Source organism: Alligator mississippiensis, chromosome 7 (genome assembly GCF_030867095.1).
Source record: "Alligator mississippiensis isolate rAllMis1 chromosome 7, rAllMis1, whole genome shotgun sequence".
Lineage (NCBI taxonomy): Eukaryota > Metazoa > Chordata > Crocodylia > Alligatoridae > Alligator > Alligator mississippiensis.
The window spans coordinates 39749718-39769316 of record NC_081830.1 but is presented as its reverse complement, the minus strand read 5'-3'; the positions used below and the strand labels follow the sequence as shown (position 1 = coordinate 39769316).

General features: G+C 46.0%; 1 protein-coding gene across 1 annotated transcript in view; it reads left to right on the top strand.

Annotated features, from left to right (window-relative positions):
* The window catches only part of HS6ST1 (heparan sulfate 6-O-sulfotransferase 1), a 254419-nt gene that overhangs the window by 144098 nt on the left and 90722 nt on the right, over positions 1 to 19599 (top strand). The window lies entirely within an intron of this gene.

Genomic DNA, 19599 nt, shown 5'->3' with positions numbered 1-19599 from the left:
GCAGCCCGGGTGTGGACTCTGGGTGGCAGCGGCGGGGGGCGGGCGTGTGCAAACACAGACATGCAGCCGCAGCCTGCAGGTGGTGAGGAACGCAGCCCGGCAGCATGTGGAGCAGTGCCCAGCTGGCAAGTCTGTGAAGGGGAAGGAGTGTGGGGGAGGGCAGATTGAGGCCCCATGTTGAGGGAGAGAGTGGAACAGTGACATGGGCTGGGGTGAATGGGGCCTCAGGGTCGGGGTGGGTTGTGGGACGGAGCCTTGGGCGGCTTGTCCAGGGTCACAGGGGAGGCACACCCCAGGGGAGGCCCTGCTGTGCACACCCCAGGGGAGCCATGGCGAACACATGCCCCCTTGATTTGTGTGCAAGGTGGAGGTAGGCTGCTGCTGTGGGCTGGAACTCTGCACCCTGCTGCCATTGCCCTGGGAGCCGTGTGATGCCATGTTGTGCCTCCCACCACGCAGCTCCTGAGGCAAAGGCAGCAGGGCACAGAGCCCCAGCCTGCAGTGGCAGCCTGCCTGCACCCTGCACACACATCCGGAGGGCACGTACCCTCCATGCCTCCCCTGAGGTGCACAGTGGTGGGAGCTGCCCTGGCCCCTGGGCCCCATTCACCCCAGCACAACTAATGGTGATCAGTTTTTTTAAACACTTAGCCCTAATTTTTGTGCTCTTCTCTTTCCGTCATTTCCCCCCTACCCTCAGCCAGCATTCTGAATGAACTCAGACACTTCTCATGAATTTAGTCAGAAAAACTCATTTATTGCTGTTCAAATTTGGATTCAGCCAAAGGCAACCGTCTCATTTCCCTGCACATGACAGTTGGAGGTCTAACTTAATACAGTTAAGGGATAAAGTACAGCAATGGCTTAATAATCCCTTAATAAAGGAATAAAGTACAGAAATGGCTACTGGACCCAGAAGTCAGAGTCCTTGGCTTCTATTAATAAGCAGCCTACCTCCCTCATAGCCATGACACAGACTTTCAGTCTGCCAAGGTATGTCCTCTCAGCACACAGTGTCCTGTAGTCATCCAGTGGTTTAGGACATGAGACCCTTACACATGTTGCTGTGCTGCTGCCCTTGAAAGTGATGCCTTGTGGCTCACACACTACCATCCTTATTCCACCTTGAGTTCCATTGAAATTATTGTGATCTTCATGAGAGCTGGGGACAGGGTTTGGGCAAAATTTTCAGAAGCATCTGTTACATAGAGGCAGTATGTCCTTTAGTGGAGAGGGTGCAAGGTGACACTTAAGAGACCCAGGATCCATTTTCAGCTCTGTCCCTAGCTTTCTGTGACCTTAGGCAAGCCATTCCACCTTGCTGAGCTACTTTCACCTTTCTGCCTCTGCTGGTCTTTTCTGTTTAGCTGTTCAGGGCAGAAGTTATCTTATTTATACATCTGTCAGTGTCTAGCATATTGTAGGTTCAGTGTTAGTTGGGGCTGCAATGAAATGATATTAAATGTAGGTGCTCAATTTCTGAATGCTGAATTTAGGCCTGACCATAGGATAGGGGTGGGCAATTATTTTGTCTGGAGGGCCACTTAATGAGTTTTGGTGAGTTGTCAAGAGCTGCAAGGGTAGCCCCTCCCCTTGGCAGGTGACCCATCCCCTGGTTGCCATCTTGGGATTGGAAGTCCCGCCCCCAAAACCCCTGACCTTTGCCACTGGAAGTTCTTCCCCTTGCCTCCCAAAATACTCCTTTTGGGAAGAGGGTTTTGCCATCTTGGAACTGGAAAAAAACCAAATCATATACTAAAAGTCAAACATCTACGATAACAAAAAAGATATTGTCCTTATTTACAGATGTTTGCATAGTGTATATAGACACAATTGCAAAAGAGCTCAAAATAATGTCTGTCTTTTGTGTATTGTGTGTGGGGTGTGGTTGAGGGGCTTGTGTGGGGGGAGGGATGTAGGGTTTGTGAGTGGGGGGGTATGGGTTTGTGGGGGGTGTGACTGTGTGGGAGAAGATGTGTGGGTATGGTGGGGTATGCATCACACCTACCCACCCACATGCATGCACACCTCAGGGTGACAGCCCTCCCTATGCACAGGGCAGGGCTGACAGGCCTGCTGAGCCCTAGAGCTGTGGTTGCTGCTGGTGGCGGCATGTAGCACCAGCAGCCCTAGTTATGAGAGCCTCCACTCTGCCTTCCCCTGGTGACCAGGGATGCCTGGGCCCAGGCCTGCCACTTCCCTCTCCCCCCGCCCCCTACCATTACTTTGGAAGTCAGTGGACCCCTGCAACAGTAGTGGCAGCAGCTTCAGGGTCTGGGCTTAGTATACGCGAGCTCATGGGGCCACCACCTCCAAGCCCCTGGATTAATGTGGCTTCATTGTGCAGGGGAGAAGGGATGGCTGCAAAAGAGCTGCTCCAGGGGAGAACACACCCATGTGAGCAAGCCAGTGGACCAGTGAGACCCCCTTCCCCCCCTGACAGCCCGTCAGCCTCCCCCACTGCCCCCAGCACCAAGCAAAAGCAGAGGCAAAGCAAAACCCCAGACATTTGCTTGCATTTTAAAAACCTGCCTGGACAAGGGGCCAAAAAAAAAAGACCTGTTTGCAAAAACCAGGACGTATGATAACCCTAGTCAGGTGGGATCAAGAAACCCTTTATGGGCCAGACAAAGTAATTATCGCGCTCCAGGAGACTCCAGCGTCTTGTGTATTAGCATCCCCACACTGAAAAATGGTAGTGGGGTCGCTTTAACTAAAGCTTGTTTGAGCTTTAGTTAAAACGCCCCGCCCTCACCACCATTTTTCAGTGCAGGGACACTGAGATGTTCTGGGTGCTTTAATTAGAGCGACTCTCAGAGCCACTTTAATAAAAGTGCCTCCCTTCCACACACACGTGCACATACACTCCTGGAGGATATCTATAAATGCCCCCAGTGATTTTTTTATTTTTTCGTTTTTGTGGAGCAGTGAGTGCTCCATACTTGTGAAATCAGGCCTTTGGCACCTTCTTTCAGGCACTGAAAAATGAGGTCTATAAAATGAGTGAGTTCATTAGAAAATATGGGTCTTGTTTTCCTACTTCCTCACCTGTTCTTCCTGCTGTATGGCCCAAGGGGAGGGCACAAGGACGAAAGGGTTGCAAACCTCAAACAGGATCAAATGCATTGCAAATTGTAACCAGACAGGCTCTTGGGTATCCAGATACGCCCTCCCACAGCAGAATGACACACTGAAGGCTTGGTATGAAATGCAAGGGAGTTTTAAATGTGAAAAGAGCTTTTTCCCTCAGTTTGTATTCAGCCCAAAGAGGAGGAAAGCCTCTGTTTCAAGGGAAGAGATCATGGAAATGCGTTCATTCAAATGTGAAGAATTTTTAATTGTTGGGGGAGGGGTTTTCAGAGCATGTAGGCTTGAAACAGTTGAGAGAATAAAGCGGGGAGGGTGGGGGGAGACAAGTGGAGTAATGGCAGTCCTTAAAGATGCATTAAACTGGGGATTCGAAAGTAGGCTTAAAGATGAGCCTAAGTAACTGGGACAAAGTCTGCTCAGAAGCCACAGATGGGCACTGTTATCTGCTTGGATTCACAAAACAGGGAGTTTACGGTGCTTCTTTCCCTTCTCTTCCTCCCCCCACCCCATCTCCTTTTGCATTGGAGACGACCATTGTTCGTTTCCCCTGCCACAAGAGAAGTAAGAAAGAGCGGGGGTGGGCGGGAACGGCAGCTCCCAGTAGCTCTGGGGATCAGACGGTATGGGATTCTTCCATCTTGCCTCTGCCAGGCAGGGTGTTAATGTGGCGTGAAAGCAGTTTAAAGCCCTGGGCCTCTCTTTCAGCCAGCAGGGTGTCCTATGCAGGCCAAAGTCCCCAGTGGGTGGCTGTCAGTGGCAGTTCGGTCAGTTAGGCAGAAATTTATTAGTATTATATTTTTCCCCCCTTTTTTTGTTAGAGTGGCAGGGAGAGTGAAAGTGACAGCTGTATTAAGAGCTGAAAGGGCTCCAAATGGGATCAGAAGACATCTGCGGAGGGGTTTCTGACAAAAACCTTTTCAGTATGCTTTGGTAGCTTTAAAAATATGGCACAGGAAAAAAAGAAGCAAAGTTTTACCACTTCTGTGAGGTTTAGGCTCCTGTTGTCTTATTTTTGTGTTATTTTAGAAACCCGTATTTTTTCCCCACTCCTTAAACAATTCAGGGACCCCTCTGGATCAGAGCCCCCAACCCCAGCGAGAGATGGCTTCTCCCCTCCTTTCTGTGCTTGCTTCCCCACCCCGCTTTGTCTGATTGCCAAACAGCCAGGCATGGGGGCTTCAGGGAAAGAAGAGCCTGAGTCGCATCTGAAGGCAGAACGCCCACATGGCATTACTTAGCCCTGTTGCCACCAATGCTATCAGGCCAGCCAGAAATATTTTAAGCAGCCTAAATGTCTTTGTGCTTTTTAATCTCTTTGTCCCCTGACCATCCTTCCCCCCACATCCCATCATGTTCAGCTGTGTGGCTTGGGAGAAAAATAATGCAGTAGCTTTTGTCATGAACCTGCTGAGCTGCAAATCCCCCTCCCTTATCAAATTCACACATATATTTGCATATGCAATAAACTGTAGTTTTTATTTCTATAGCACCCTTCTATTAATGACTTGTCTCAAAGGGACTTTCCAGAAAATAAAATCAGTAGAAATTAAATGCAAGTAGTCAGCCACCCTTGTTCAAATACTGAGTTTTGGGAGGGAAGCAAAGTTTGACTTGCCTTATCACTAAAACTGCTAGTTTTTCCATCTGCTGTCCCACTGAGATGGGTATTTAACTCGGCAGATCAGGTTCTGTGCCAGTAGCTGTGGGCATCCTTGATGTATTCCTGATCTTAATCCTTTATTGTCTTAAAAGGTTTTACTGTCTCAGGGTTCAGATTTGTTTCCAGGCTTTGAAGTACTATATAGACTAATACAACCTTATTTTTGCTTATTTTGGCAGGCTTCATTTCTCCTCTTGCTCCAAGTTGTATTTATTTCATTTCTTAGAGAAACTGAAGACAGTGGTGCTGTTAAGAGTGATACCTGTGGGTAGGTTATAGGAGGCTTCAGTATATCTGAATCATATGGCACTGGTTCTATCACTGTCGTATAGGTGATGCCTATATCTATGATGATCATCATCTGTAGTAGAAATGTTATGTTTATGGTGCATCTTACTTAAAACCCAGACATTTTGAGAATTTGGATGAATGAAAAAAATATCTGGAATAAATGACTCTGCAGCTTTAGGGCCAAATTCTGCTCCTATTTATAACTGTCCTGTCTGAGCCAAAATTGGCCCCCAGACCCAAAAACAAATTCACGACTCCTGAGTTTCATTCACCTGGATGCACTTCTGCGTGTGCTGAGCTTCTGTTGTCAAATTTGTGACAACTAAACAAAACTAGGATATTTGGGGAGAAGGGGGGAAATCTTTTTGGACTAACTGCGTGGCTAAGAGAGCTTTTTAGACAGGTTCTTCATCACAAATGCTCTTTTTTAGGTGCCTGAGGAACTAAATTAAGTAATTTAGAGTTTTAACTGAAATGTATGCTTTAATAACCCATGGCTGCACCCTCTTGTATCCACTGGGTGCAGCTACACATGCTTTACTGCTGAGTTGAATAATTAGCTCTGCAGTAAAGCATCACCTTCTACACATGTGCTAATACTAAGGCATAGTAAATTAATTTAACTCCACCCTAAGATAATACTTGCCAACAGTACTATCTTATAGTGGAATAATTAAGCATGATGAAATGCACGCGTAGATGGTGACCGGTGCTGAAGTGCAGGGGCTGCCTGCTGCCAAGCCACACAGCTCCACACTTTCATCACTCTTGTGCCCATTCCAGCCCCTCCACTGCTACCTGGAGGCTGGGGCTGACCTCTCCGCGGTCCCGCCTCCACCCCGCCAAGTCTGCTGCCAGCCTGGGCTAGCTCTGCTCTGGCTCAAAGTGCTGCTGTCCTGGGCACACATGAAGATGTTGCAACCAGGAGTGATTTCCTCCAGCTCAAATGGCTCCTGAGTTTGCGTCCCATTAATTGCTCATGTAGTTGCACCCAGCTATGAGTGAATTTAGATCAGGTTTTTAGTGGAATGAAAGAACAAGTACTGCCATTTTCCACAGGAGAATGGGTAAGTGAGAGAAGGTGCCTTGCATGTTCCCAAACCTTCCTTCAGGTTGCTGAATGTAATGTATGGCAAATGTTTACAAAGTGGCAGGTGGAATTGAGCATTGTGATCGTCTGTAAGAAAGGTCACTGATCAGAAAGTGCATAGACAAGGGATGGTGCTTTCAGTTAATTCTCGTTTAAATTTCAAAACCCCACTGCCCATTTGCAAAATCAAATGGGAGTGGTATTGTACAGAATCAATACCAGGCTAGGATCGCAGCCATCAATAAGATCTCACATTCTGTTAACTGTGATGACAAGAAATTCAGCAGTAATAATTATTCACTTTCTCTGTAAACCAAAAATAGACCTTTTATGTAATGCATCTAGTGATCTATTTAGGCAAACTCGTCCTAGCCAAGAAAGCATGGAGCTTTTTATTTAGACTACCACTTGGCTATTTTTAAAGATTTAAGTTGCAATGAATATCACAAGACCACATTTTTTTTTTAAAGTTTATGGAATTAGGAATTAAGAAGAGTTAAACCTGGATGAGAAAAGTGTTTTGTTAATTGGTCCGTTTTTTCTGTTCTGCTGGTTTTGTAACCATATATGCTATACTTGCCATTTTGCTTCTCTTGAATCTACATGTAAGAATATATGGCCAATACCTTTTAGAGGATGCCAGTGGGACTGTTAATACCAGGTTCTTTCTATGGATAGAAATGAAAGTTAGATAGTTTACTATTCCAAGCTCCAACACTTAATTCAGGTTTAAGTTGAACGGTGTGTATGTAAATAACAAAACAGTTGTCTGCCATGATCAGACAACTGAGAGATTTATTCTCTTCTGTTTACTTAGGGTCCATCTGGCTTACTTATTGCTTTTTTTTATAGGGGGATGTGTTTACATTTGGATTTTATGGCAAAGCGAAGTATACTAATTTTACTGAAACAGAATAGTTGAAAAGGGATTAGCAGAGGTAAACAGCCCCTGCAGCTCCTCCTGATACAGTTTCATTTGGTGGAGCATGATATACAATCAAGTAAGTTTCCCCCTTCTTTCAGAGATCTTTCTAAATGCTCTTTATCTTTATCCTCTCAGTACATTAATCCTGCACTACTTATATTGATTTTGGGTGGCCCTTAGGTGGGGTGTCTGACTAGGTTTGTAAAAATCTTTGAACACAAAATATCCTCAGATGTGTTTGGAAGCAGAAGAGGTACATGGGGAAGTCCTGCTGCTTCTCCTAATCACCTTCCCCAAAAGAAAAATAAACTGTCTTGTTGGAGTGCTCAAGAGCAAACTGCAAACTTGTATTCAGAGTATTTATCTAAGAGTGTAAATACCTTGGGACAAATTATGTTTGGACTAACATTCTTTGCATCCATATCCACATACTTCTCCCTCAGCAATATGAATGATCTGTTCCTATTGTCCATTGTTTTCCAGCCACTCCAAGCCATAAGAATATTGTCCGCAAACTGTTTTTTCCCTTTATACGTTCCAATTGTGTGTAGTTCCAGCTTGAATGCTTATGAAATAAACCAGATTAGAGGGAATATGGCTGCAATGTGGAGCCTTTGATTTTGGTGATGGGATAGGAAAGGGAAATCATCCACAAATTACCTGTCTCACAAGTGATGGTTTCATCGTTTGAAAGACAGTCCTCTGGTCCCACTTTGTAACAAGTATGGGAATTGCATGGAATTCCCTTCTCATTTGCCATTCTTGCAACTGACGCTCATTGTTAGAACAAGGACTAAAGAAAAATGGAGTGTGTACTACTGTATTTACTTGACTTTGAGATGAGGGTGTCCATCCTCTCCCCACCCCACCCCCATTTAACACGGGGTACAGCAGGGGACCCTCGTCTTCAACTCAAGTACAAGATGGGGGTGGGGGGAGCAGACAGCTGTTGCATTTCTGACTCCAGCCCCAAATCTGGGTTTGGGCCAAAGTCAGAGCCATGACAGCCACCTGCCCACCCCCCACCTGCTTCCACAGACTGCTGCCTTGCCTTCCCCCTCCTTTTACCATCAGGTGCAGCTTTGGCTCTGGCTCTATTTCCTCCCAGGGCATGGAGCGCATGGAAACTCCATCCCCTGCCAGGCTGATCAGCAATGGTGCAACTTCATCCCTAGGACACTGTTGTGCTTCCATGTGCTCTTTGCCCCACGAGGGAATGGAGACAGAACAGCATCTGGCAGCAAGGGGGAAGGAGGATGAAGAGGCTTCTGCAAGAATAGCAGGCGAGAAGGCCCTACCTATAGCTACTTGCCTGACAACTCCCTACCCCTGTCCGTTTAAACTATTAAAGTGAAGCACTCAGGGGTGTAGGTAGCAGGGAAGCAGGCAGAGGGAGGGTAGGTGGCAAGGGGGTTTGGGCAGGCTGAAGAATGAAGAAGCAGGGGTACGCAGAGAGTAAGGAGGCTGCCTGCCCCTCTCTTGCTTTTTACCCACTATACCAGTGAGGGGGGTATTTGAATTTAAGGCAATCCTCTAATAAGATGATCCTCCAATTAGATTCTATACCTGGAAAATGGAACAAACTTATACATTTTCCATGTAGAGAATCTAATTAGCAGGGGGCTGGTCATCTTAAATTCAAAGTTGTCCTGGATTCTAGTAAATGTGGCACTTTGTTCATCCTTGGGTGGGCTCTTGGAGTCAGGCAAAGGTGCCATATAAGGGCAGCACTGGGGAGGTGGCCCTGCAGCTGTCTTCATTGTACCTGATCTGTGGATAGAGAGGAGCATGGACTTCAGGGTTGTCAATTATGGACTTGTTACAAATGCTGAATTTGGTTTAAAAAAATGATAGGCTTTCCCCTCTCACATATTTCTCCCTTGAGTATGATAATCTGCCCTATGGCTGGATCTGCTCCAGAAAAATTACAATAAAAGAAGTGCATACCTTACACTCATAAGAGCTCAGTAACCCTTTTTTTAGTCATTTTAAATTTTAACTTGCATGTACTTTTCCTTGTAATTACAAGACTTATATTGCAACCCTATTGTAAAACATTCCTTGGGGGGTAATCATTTTGATAGTTTAAAGGGACAGGGGTAAGGAGTTGTCAGACAAGTAGCTATAAATAGGACCTTCCTGTAGCAATGCTTTTAGTGGAGAGTTATAGCAGACAGTCTATAACAAAGAGAGAACAGATTTATTTTGCAGGACTATCTGCCTTTCTCTGAAAGATTAGTTGATTCTGTGCCAGTATCTTCAGTTTAATTCTCATGCTTCTGAAAACCCCTTTTGCCTTTGACTTTGTCCGTTTGTAAATCATTCTTTTCATTGCAATACAGAGAGTGCTGGGATTTTTATCTGGCAGTGTTTTGTGACTTGATTTGGGGAAATGGTGCACCTGATTTATGGGCACAATTTATTTCTAGAGCATAAGCTCTGTGTGAACCAAAATATGGTTTCACCACATCCATATCATCAGATGCTCTTGGAGGTAAAGCAAAACCTACTTCACACAGTACCAGATGAACAGGTATAAAATAACAGAAGGAAAAGATCCTGCCTCCATTAGCAGGGAGAATTTTTTGTCTAATTGTTTGTCGCAGCAAATCAAAAGCAGTAACAAATCACTGAATTACAGAGCCTGAAATTTCACTCTGTTTCCCTTTTCTCTCTCTCTGTACACAAACCTTCTCCCTCTCCATGGCTATTTACTTACTGTCTGACTATGGCAGTTTGGTGGGGATCCAGTGCTAACTGTGGCCAATGGAAAGGATCCAGTGGAGGTGGCTAGACCTTGCAAAAATAAATGACACCTGGACAGTAGGAGATGCACCATGATAAGACCCTGAATCTTTTTTCCCCCCCTGCCCCTCATGGCACGTAATTCCATACAACTGTAGGCCCAGCCATTCACATCTGTCTTCTCTACTTGTTCCAGTCAGTGACATCTTGTAGTTATTATTCTCTCTATCCTTCCCAGCTTGTTCATGTCTTACAGTCTTCCCATCTCAGCCTTGGTCTTCCTTTCTTTCTCTTCCCTTCAGTTTTCATCTCCATCGCTCTTCTCACTGCATTTCCTTCTTTAGCTATACAGGAGATGTAGGAGCACAATTTGTTTTATTTTTTCCTAAAGATTCATTTACATCAAACTTCACCCTTAGTGAACTTAACAAATGTCCTTTTGGCATCTGCTTAGTCAGGAAGGAGCCAGGATTAGATGTAGAAGCACTTCATCCCACCCCCAAGAAGAGCCTGATGGCCAGCACTAAAAACCTCTAAGGGCAAAATCCCAAAGGTCCTCCTCTAAATCTCCAAGCAGCTTCATCCCTGAAAGTCAGAGCTGGTAACGCAAGGAGGGAGAAGTCTTGAAAGGCTCATTGTAAACACCTCACACATCTCAACATCCCATGGGCACAGCACACAAACAGCAATCCCAGCCAGTGTCAGATCCACCAGGAGCCCCTTTTTCAGTGGAAAATGACTCAACTATGTCAAATATGCCAGTGGCAAATATGCTACTGGCAAATATGCTGTGGCCATTTGTGTTCAAAATAGATTTGTGTCTCTCTAACCATGATGCATATCAAAGCGACTGTATTTTAAAATTGGGATGGATGGCAACCATTCAAATATCACTTGACTAAATATTATTGTACAAAGCAACCATAAATCTTTCAAATTTGCTGGCACTGAAAGCCCCCCTGCACAGGTAGAAGGGGTTTATACTCTTTATACAGGACTTCAAAGGTAAATGTGAATTTGTTCCCCCCCCCCCCCCCCCGGGGGTAATACTTCAGTGGTTGTTGGGTGGTGATGGAGGTTCCTTAGTATGGCCTCCTGCTCTGAGGTGTCTGTTGTAAAACAGAAACATGGCATTTACTGATAGGGTCTGGTCTGATGTGACAGATGCCAGTGAAGACCACCAGATCTCTGGTGCCACAAAAAAGGAGGAAAAGAATTTCTGTGAGTTGGCACAGACTGCAAGGTGCACACCATTTTTAATTTTTTTTTTTAATTGTAGTGGGAGGGAGAATTTAATTTTCTTTATTTTCCTATTGTTGTCCTGTTAGCCAGTTTCTTAATTACAGAATCTGGAAAAGATACAAAAGTTTCTCTTTAGTTTGCTATATTAGATTGATAGTGGTGTGTGGGAAGACCACTGTGTATCATCTCAGTAGATATGGGAGAAAATCAAAGGTTCATCCCGGATCAAACCCTCCTGTTGAACACAGCACATCAGGAAGTAAAATGACCAACCCCGTCTTGCTGGCAAACACCATTGTGGGGTCCATTGTTAAAAAACCTGTTATCAGAACAGACATGCTGCAGTGACATATTTAATCCACAGGAAGCTTTAGTGACTTTGTATGTATCGATCACATCAGCTTAATCAAAGAATAGGTGCTGAATGAACGTACAGTGACACTCAAAGAGGCCATTAGTCAGAACTAGAAGTACTTATTTTGTTCAGATTTCTAAAATATGTGTTTACTATATTCTCTTGACCCATTTATAAAATGTTGTGATATAATTGAAGTTGACATATCATCCAAAGGAAGAAGCCTCCTCCATACCTAACATTGACTTGCCTTGACAGTCCAGTGGACCATGCCATTCAGGCTCTAAGCTCATCAGATTGTACAAATTTAAGCAGAATTAAGTTACTTAATTCTTTTAATTCTTTGAGAACCCAAGAGCTTAAAGAACTTGGTGCTGGTGCTTCAGTCAGGGCACAGCCTTTCTGCTTGAGTTAGAGCAGTGGTTGTTAACTGGGGATATGCATACCCCCGGAGGTACTTAGGAAGGCCCTAGGCGGTACATGCGGGTGGATGGGAATGGAGCACTGCCACCCACCACCCCGTGCCGCCGTCTCCCAGGAGCAGGGTCAAGGGCAAGGGTAGTGTTGCCCCTCTGCAGGCCATACAGGTGCTGTCCAGCTGGCTGGCCGCAGGAGGGAGGGGCGAAAGCTCTCACGCAGTGGCTGTTGCCGCCACCCACCACCCTGCGCTGCCGCCGCTCCAAGTCCGGCCACGCAACACCCGCCTGCTCTGCACCTGTCCACCAGGGGTACACTTATTAAAAAAGGTTGAAAACCCCTGAGTTAGAGCAACAGGCTAGCACAGTCAGTGTCATAAGCTGCTATTTAGAGATCCCTTCTTCCAGGTGATGTTTTGAGGGTGATTCTTCACGCTTGTAGCTAGTAAACGGTCTGATAGAGGGGTCTGCCTGGATTCCAAAACTGAGCCTGTGAGAGGGTCTGGGCACGGAGGAGCCCCTTTTTGCCATAAGTCTCCTAGCACTAAACCTAATTGTCACCAACACGAGTGGGATTTTTTTTTTTCCAGGGATCAGGGAGGTAGCCCTTTGTGCCAAGTTTGCACGATCACTTTGTTTGTTTAAATCTGCTCTGTGTAATAGCTGAAACCACCAGAATCCTCTTGTGTCAGTGACACTGAAGCTCTGTAGGAAAAAGCCTTCACAGTTGCCATATAAGCTGCAGCAGGTTGATTACTACAGCTATATTCCCCCTTCCCCTTTCCTTTTTTAAGGAATACCATCTGTTTAGTCATTAGCCCCATCAGCTCTCATTAATTGAGTCATGTCTCATTTAGGCTGCTGTATTAGCTTCTCATTGTTCCCTAGATAGGGAGTCACAGGCTTTTTTGCAGATGTCTTGCTTCCTGTTGAGCTCTGTCCAAAGTCAGGTGTCAGCTGGAGAGCAAGAGTTGGATCCAGATTCAGTCTCTTTTTCAGACCTTGATGCCAAAAATGCCAGCTTGTTCTTCAGGGCACCATGTGCCAACTTGTCTGTGTTGGCCCAGCTTTGAAGAATCATGTGGAATGTAGACTTGCCTTGACTAAAGGGAGGATACCTTTTATCTCTGCAACTCTTTCCTTTTTATTTCTCCACATTTCATTATCTCCGCTTTAGTTAATCTTCTTTCCGTCCCCCCACCCTCCAGTGGCACACAGTGAATGCATCTAAGTATCAAAACCCTGATGCTGAACATATATTAAAGAAAAAATCACCAAGAAGGGAATTCTGTGTTGCATTTCAGTTAGCAGACTACAGTAATGCAGACTTGGTCCACTGACAAAATTTTATTGAGAAAGCTTTAAGAAAAGCAGGTAAGCAAGGAGAAAAGAGAGCCCCCTTGTAACATTGAATTTGAACACTGAAGGGTTTATGGATTGTTATAAAATCTTCAGTTCCATTCTGTTGTTCCAGCTGTATGGTCTTTACCATTAATTTATGGCATTTGGTGAGATGCTTTTTATTTTTGAAGGGGGAAAGAAACTAGTTATAGTGCAGGCTTTTTTTACTTTATTTTATTAAACAGGAGTCCAGATTGCAAGGGAGGATGTGTTAGAGATTAGCTCGTTCTCTGTAAGACGAGTGATTGTTTAGATGACAAACTGTGGGTGTGAGTTTGTGAAAGCTGCCTTGGAGCAGCATTAGGAAAGTGTTGAAATAATCAAGACTATTCTGAGTGATTTACAAAGCAGTGAATTTATTAGAGCAAATTATGAGCTCATACTTTACCCTTATGACCTGTCTGAGTGGTGTACTTCTGGGGCCTTACACAATATTTGACCCGTAATCACTTTTAAAACCTTTTGTTCCACTCAGAAAGAACTGGACAAGTATTCCTTTCCAGAACGATGAAGGCCCCTTACCCCTCCAGACCCTTCCTAGCTGACTTAGCTCTCAAATAATTAAAAAATCTCATCAATTTTTACTTCTGCCTTTAGCATCTCCACTCCTGTCCCCTTTCTGTCTGTTCATTTTCACTTTGCAGCAGTGATATGCAAGTACTTTCCAATTAGGATTACTCCAGCAACCCGTTGGGTCCATGGCAGCCTTCAACTCCCAGTTTACATGTCTATTTTGCCATTGAAAACTACCTTCAAATTGCAGCCTCTGTCATCTTGGTGTTGATCTCCAGTGATGGATAAATAGGAACTGATTTACTAATTCTGGAATTAAGTGGCATATATAATTATGCCAGGGCTGAATTTAACCTAAAGCTGAATTAATTTATTTCAGCGTAGAGCTTAAACCAGCTTGGAGCCCATTGTGCCACCCATTTTGCTTCTACTTCCACCCCTTTCTGGGTACAGTATTTGCTTTATCCTGATATCTTATGCATTGATGGTGAAATCTAGAGGAGACTTTACTAAACCACAGTGGGGTTTAAGCCCTGCCAGTCCACATTAAGCACATCACCTTTCCATTTACCTTGTTTCCTGACTAGTACGTGGTTTAGCTGAACTAGACACAAACCGTTTCATTTTGCCCTCGTGGCTTTCCACCACTGCCTCTTGATGTCAGTCCTCCAGTGGATCACTTCCTTTTGTACTTTAACATGGAGCAGTTGCCACCTATCACTGTTTGTGTTTTGTATATATTATTGCCCCCAGAAGAGGAAAGTACTAAAAGGCACTTTCCTTCCTCATTGACAAGAATTATTTAATTATTGTATGTGACAGATAGGGGTCACATTGTGGGTATGTCCTATACAAATGCACAGCAACAAGATAACTCCTTTTCCAAGCAGCTTAGCACTTATTTGTTTATTAATGGGCCATCCAGTAAGCACAGATTCCAGAAACCTGAACGAAAATAAAATATATGTCAAGGCACATTTTGTGGTGAAACTTTGAAATCATTGGGACAATTAAAAAACTAAATGTGTTGCTGCCATGTTCAGTACCCCAGTGAATTTAAAATTTCATTTGATTTCCTGATCTCCTAGCCCTCACAAAGCTCCTACAAATTATATATCTTGAGATAAGATGTGACAAGTGATGCTTCAAGGGATTGGGTTTTTTTGGAGGGGATATTTTAGGGTGATGTCTTAGCAGTGTAATGGGGAAACTGGTTTTGGACTCCATTGCAAGGTAGACTGGCTCCCCATGATACATAATGGTGCCCAAAGTATCTATTCATAGCTTTCTAAATTAACAATGAAGATGTTGAAATCAGATTGGGTGGCATCTGATTCTACCGTCAGGTTGGGTCAGGAGCTGAATAACCAATAAAAGGTAGTTATGCAGCTGCATCAAGAGGCCTTTCACCTTCTTGTATGCTGTGCAAGTGACCTTGGACCCAAAACTTGCTGTGGAAGTGCACAGCGCTCAGGGTTAGGCCCTTAAACCAGTGCCCGGGAAGCCCTCTTCTTATGTCCTGCCATGTTTGTTTATTGGCAGGGTATTGGCATATTAAAAGCAGAAGGCTTGACAGTGCTATCTGTGAAGGCAACAAAGCCCGGGCTCCTTTGGTGGTTTAAAATCAGCTTGTCATAGTGAAGCAAATATAGGCATTTTTGTGATTATCATCTGAGGAGGGGAATGACTGAGGATGGTTGTTTGCCTGCAAGTATCATTTCTAGGAGCTCAGAGGCTTAGTGGATTAATCTTCCTTCTGGGACTCTGGATCAAGCTGAAGTGCAGAGCAAGATGATTATTAAGACTGAAATTCTCTGTCAGTTTGTTGGCAGAGATGGTTCCTCTGCATTAATACAGGGTGGGGGCATGAGTGTCTGGTGTGGCACCAGGGCTTCAAGGCAGTGGAGGGAACAGGCAGCATCTGGGGCAGGAAGGGAAGTGATCTGTACCCTCTCAAAGTGAAGGAGGATGCATTTGTCTACTAGGGGAGTTGTGTGTCTACTTAGATCAGGCTTGTTCAACATGCGGCCAGCCAAGTCATTTTATCTGGCCTGCGGTGGCAGTGCCACCGCTACGGAGTCACAGAGGCGAGGCAGGGCGGGCAGGGCCAGCCCACGGGCCCCAGCCAGCAGCAAGGGGAGGGGAGCTGCTTACCTCTGTGAGGCCGGGCTCATCAGTGAGTTGGGTCCTGCCGCCGCTGCCCCGAGGGCTGCGCGGTGCAGGGCTGCCCCAGCCGCGCCTGATTAGACGAGCTGGGGACAGCGCATGCAACTTCTCTGGCTCCGCCCCTTCCCCTGGCGCGTGGCCGGGGGAGCTGCAGCATGGCCCGCGCCCTGCCCATGTGCATGATGGACAGAGACACAGATAAGTTCCTGTGCGGAGCTCGAGGCCGGGCCAGGGCTGCAGGGCGCGCAGTTGCTGGAGCCGGGCTGGGTGGGAGGCAGGAGGAGCCCAGCCCAGAGGTGCTCTACATCCAGCCGCCTCCTTGGCGGTTCAGGTCCTGATAATGTAGCCTGCACGGCTGAGGATGGGGTTCTGCATCTGGTTGCTGGCGGGGAGGATGCGTGTCTTGGAGCACCCGTGCTCCTGCCTCCACTTCCCTGCCCCGACATGAGCCCATGCCCGTGCCCTGCGCTGCTGGAGCGGCCCCGCGTGGGAGGCCAAGCAGCGGCCGCTGGCACTACCGGCCCACGCCTGCCTCCTCACCCACCAGCTTCCAGCCAGCGACCCTGCCCTGCCCTGCCCTGCCGCACAGCAAGGTGGTGCCTGCTGCCCTGGCCAATCCCCCCCCCGGCGCTGCGGCTCTCTGGGCCTGGCTGCCCACGCGCGAGGCCCCAAGGGGGCCACTTCTCATGTTCTGCTGGGGACGGGAGGAGCCCGGCTGGGTCTGCACCGGCCAGCAGAAGCGGCGGCGGAGCCATGCGCTGCTCAGGACAGGACGAGCCTACACCAGTCAGTCCCAAGCGGCACGGATCCGTCGCCACTTCTGCTGGCCAGTGCAGACCTGGCCGGCCTCCTTCCGTCCCCAGCAGCACATGGGAAGCCAGCTTCAACTGCATGCTGCTTTTCCTGGCGGTACCGACCCGGTTCTGCCCAGGCAGGTCCTGCAGCACCACATCAACCCGGTTATGGCACCAGCAGGCCGGGTGGGCCCCAGGTTAACCCCAGCCTGGCCCCGTGGCTTCTCCAGCACCAGGTAAACCCAGTTGTAGCCAAGCGGCTCCTGGAGCACCATGTCAACCCAGGCATGCGTGCCATGTCAGCCAGCATCATGTCAACCCCTGCAAGTTCATTGGTGTCAAAGGTCACATGACATCACTTCCTGATGTGATACCACTTCCTGTGACGTCTTTGAATATGGCTCGCCGGCCCACTGGGTGATAAAAAGTTTGTGATCTGGCCCCACATTCAAAAAGATTGGAAACCCCTGACTTAGATCTTCATGGAAGCTATAATCAAAGCCCCTGCAGCCTAAAGGGGTTGCTGGTGAGCAGTTGACTTCTTTGCTTCCTCCTCTGGGACAATGGGCACAGCCTTTGCTAATGTTATGATTCCCTTCCCTTCTTTAACTAGAGAAGTTATCCAGTCTTGTGCATCATGACATACATCCAAGGACTTGATCTGGGATGCAATTTTGTTGTGCCATATTTAGTTTTTATACTTGGTGAGACCTTAAGCACATGCTCAGGCATCTCTCTGCCTAAGTCCCTACCTGTTCAGCAACATGTGCTTTAAGTGCCTGGCCTATGAAGGATGTTTTCCATATTTCTTATGTGTATTGCAGTCGTACATAGGAGCTTCTGTCACAGGCAGGGACTGCATTGTGCTAGATGGCATAGGAAGAAGCACCCTGTCCCTGGGAGTATACAGTAGCAAAAAGAGATGGCAGGAGGAGACAGATGGAGGATGCAAGCAAAGAATAAAACAACGCTGATCTTGTGATGGTCATGGATCTCATTAATTCTTGAATTGCAGTCTGAGGTAGTAACAAAATTAAGTGGGGGGAAAAAAAAACTCAAACCCTTCAGCTGTCATGATTTTAGGAAAATGTTTTCTTCCTTTTGTTCTTGCACATGATTCAAATGAACCATGTTCATTTTTAATGTTAATGTTTGTTTCTTTAAACCAGTAGCCTGCAGAATTCTAACTGGGCTGTTTTTAAAGGACGTTAATGTTACAACATTGCATTGGAGCAAATATAGTACAAATAGATCAAAGGTAGCAGCCCCTGGTCCACAGGGTCTGTTGACAGATAGATAGATTTATTTATTTATTTATTTATTTATTTATTTTGCTGGAAGATAAACATAAGTCCTTCATGTGAGAGATTTCTTAAATTATTTTTAAAAAGAAATAATAATAATTATAATAACAAAGCCTCAGGAACTTATTTTCAAAAAGATCTTCACCAAACTGGGCTTGTTTCAGCATGTTCTCCTCTCTTAAGAGTAAATGTTCTTAAGCTTCTCTTTGGGGCTAGTCTTTGTTTATTAATGTCTGAAGTATATGTTCTGCTGATTTCCAAAGCTCCAGGGATACACTTATTCTTTATGCACTTTTTTAATACAAGTTTTATGTTGAGGGAGTTGTTCTTGTGTTTATTGGCTCTGTCTGCTGTTCCTGTTCATCGTCAGCTAGTCCTTCTCCTTTGGGCATTGTGGGAAAGAGATGTATGTGACTGACCTTGGATCAGTCCTGCTGCAAAGCTTTCGAGTCAGGGGACATAATCCTTTTTATGCCTCACCTCTGCATAATCAAGGCCAATCTTTTTGAAGTGAGTGTAATTATTTACAGTGGCAGGCTGGGCAGATGGCAGGCAAAAACAGAGGTGGGGGTCTCTTCATTTAGATTGAAGTGTGTTGGAGGCTGCTGGGGCACCCCACATCAAAAAGATTATGGGTGTAATTTGAACAATCGCTTGAAATTTTTCAGGGGACAGTAGTTGGGGTTGGAGCCAGTGGAGAGATGCTTCACAGAAGTTAACAGATGTTCCTCAGTGCCAGTTGCCTCTTGAAAAGGCATTGGTAGAAACCACTTTGCTGGCTGCAGCTCCAGAACATATATTTAAGTGGCCATATGGCGTTGCAAAGCTAAGGGGACCCTTTCTACATTTCCCTGGTGTGCCCTATTTAAGCTGTTTTGTAACTTTTTTTTTTCAGACAATGGGTTTTTAATCATAATAGCTAGGTTTTGAAATGCATTAATACATAGTATAGGTTCACCTCAGTCCTTTGCACCATTTCTTTGGAACTTCAAAAGAGTCACCCTAGCTTCCATTGCACACACCTCTCCCATCTACCCCCAGCAGTTTGGGAACTAATGAGAATTAACATATCGGCTTAGAAGGCGTTCATGTCACCTAAGGTGTCAAACTGGTTTAGTCCCCTGGCTGGATCCAGACCACAGGGCTCCTCAGGGACTGGATCTAGATGCACCCCTAGCAGCGGGGTGAGTGGCAGAGCCTCTGGAGTTAATGCAGCCATTGCTCACCTGCTCCCCTCTCCCCCCTTCCCCTACTGCACATACATGTCCCCAGTGAGTCTCTGCATGCCAGATTTCATTGGTGGGCCTCGCCCACAAAACTAGGGCCCTCCAGGAGTTCTAAAGACTGGATGATCCAGCTCTGCAGACTAGACCCAGTCTGTGGGCCATAGGTTTGATACCCCTGGCCTGAGGAATACCCATTGCAAGCAGATTTTTGGAAATTCACTTCAGTAGGAGGTGCTGGTGCTAAGAGCAGGTTTGCAACCATGTAGATAGCTGCTCTCTTTTTACCTTAATAGAATTACCTGCCAAGTCATTGCTGACCCAGTGACACCAGTCAAATATGTTCATTCTTTCAGTCCTGGAAGAGCTAACTAAAATCAGAAA